The sequence below is a fragment of the Ambystoma mexicanum genome, chromosome 6q (genome assembly GCF_040938575.1).
Source record: "Ambystoma mexicanum isolate Mex_15411 chromosome 6q, UKY_AmexF1_1, whole genome shotgun sequence".
Classification (NCBI taxonomy): Eukaryota; Metazoa; Chordata; class Amphibia; order Caudata; family Ambystomatidae; genus Ambystoma; species Ambystoma mexicanum.
The window spans coordinates 1,158,289,514-1,158,291,564 of NC_090937.1; positions in this window are offsets into that span (position 1 = coordinate 1,158,289,514).

Genomic DNA, 2,051 nt, shown 5'->3' on the forward strand with positions numbered 1-2,051 from the left:
ACGAACATCATTCGGAAAAGCTCCATCTGATGCAAAGTGAAAATCAATATCAAGAGCTTCTGAAACACAACAACAAACAGCAGCACGATTTGCCGACCCGAGGACAAGAGCAACTTTCTCCAGGGCAAATCAAATTCCAGAGCAAACTGAAGTAAGACCTGCTGACAAGAGGACAAGAGCAACATCCTCTAGGGCACATGACACCACTCGATCAGGACACGGGTAACGCCGGGTACCCCAGCTAGTAGACCATAGATTCAAGGATATTTCCTTTCCCCGGTGTTGGGCTCTTCAATTAAATAATATACATGTGTGGACGGTGCAACAGACAATACAAGGAAAATGAATTGTGTAAAAAACAAATCGTCCTATGTAACAAACAGATTACTGCCAGGGTCACCACTCTGGTCTAAGAAAAGGCCAGTGGGGTGGATTCTGCATGCAGATCTTGTAAATGTTGGACCAAATGATGTCACCATTTCCCAAAGATTTTCTATACATTATGGTGTGTTTTCTTTAACGAGAATTATACATAACAGCAAGGTAGGGCAGAATACCCACAGCAATAACCCATAAAACACTGTTAAAAAATATATATACATTTTCTTTTATTAAATATACATAAAAACAATATAAAAAAGATGTAATCCAATTGATAAAAGGTTATCAATAATATGCAAAGTGCTTGTGATAACAACAAACATGTATAAGTCGCGATCGTTCATCCCCGATGTCAATCTGACTTCGGTTAGCTCCACCCCTCTAATTCAATTTCGATATAGAGATGAATTTATGATCTACACTTAGATCTCAATTGGAAAAACGAACCTGTTTAGTCACTAGTATAATGCCTCGACAAGTTTCAGTTCATGTTCTAGCGTATTAGAACTTTCTTCAGGAGAAACATCACTATTCATCACTTAGACCTTGACATATACATTCTGAAAAACACATTAACTGTGCTGCAATCAGCATGTTGCATTTCAGACTTGGGTACGCTGGTGTCGTACATTTTTAGTCAAGGCAATTTCTGCCAATTGAACAATCAGTATCTTTGGAATTTCAATGTAGGTGTTTTCTCTCCCAAAATTTGATCAACAATCAACCATGTCACCATTTGTGGAATACTCGTATAGAGTGATTCTCTATCAAGTGTTGCCATTATTTGTGTTCAGGCCATTCACCCAAAACCAGACACCCAAAAGAGTGAATGTGTATTGGAGGCAACTCCCAGCCTTTCAGAGCACACCCTGCATTCATTCCATTTTCAGTAAGGGCTGGCTCAGGCAGACCACAGGCATTGTGGCACGCAACCAAAACCAGACACCCACAACACAGGATGTGATTTGACTCTTCTCTCCATCCATTCAGGTCCCACCCCTTTGGTGTACCTAAAAACAAGCAGTCCCTGGGAAGGCTCCTACCAGTCTAGCAGGAGCAGCCCGAGAGCCATACATGCCCTTCCACCCAACATCCAATCAGGGGGGAGAACAGAGCCAGGGCTTCTCAGGACTTGCTACACTGGTAATCTTGCCTTTGTTCAGGCATCCATTGATTCCTATGGCTGGACCTGGGTATCCAAAATGGAGTAGTCCCAGAGCCACTGTCAAGTCAGCATGTAGCTGCCACCAGCTCATACCCTGCTCTGTTGGCAACACATAGGTGACCAAAAGCACACACTAGGGGTGGTTTCATGTGATAATGTCCCCGCAAAAATGTCGCCATGCAAGAATGTCGCCGTTTTATTGCAGAGACATTATCACAGGGAACCTGTGGGGGGACCCCTGGTACCCCTGCTTCCATTTACCCCATACATTGTCCCCATATAAAATGTCACCTATGCCATTTCCTGGTGACTATATGTATGGCGACATTGTATACGGGGTCAATATTACCTGATACAACTAGAGGTACCAAGGGGTACCCCTACCCATGGGTGCCATAAGGGTATCCCATGGGTCTTTGTTCACCAAGAATAAAAAATGAAGAGCTGCACTGCCAAGAGTCCAAATGGGATTCCTGTGCAGAAAACATACATAAAACGCATACAG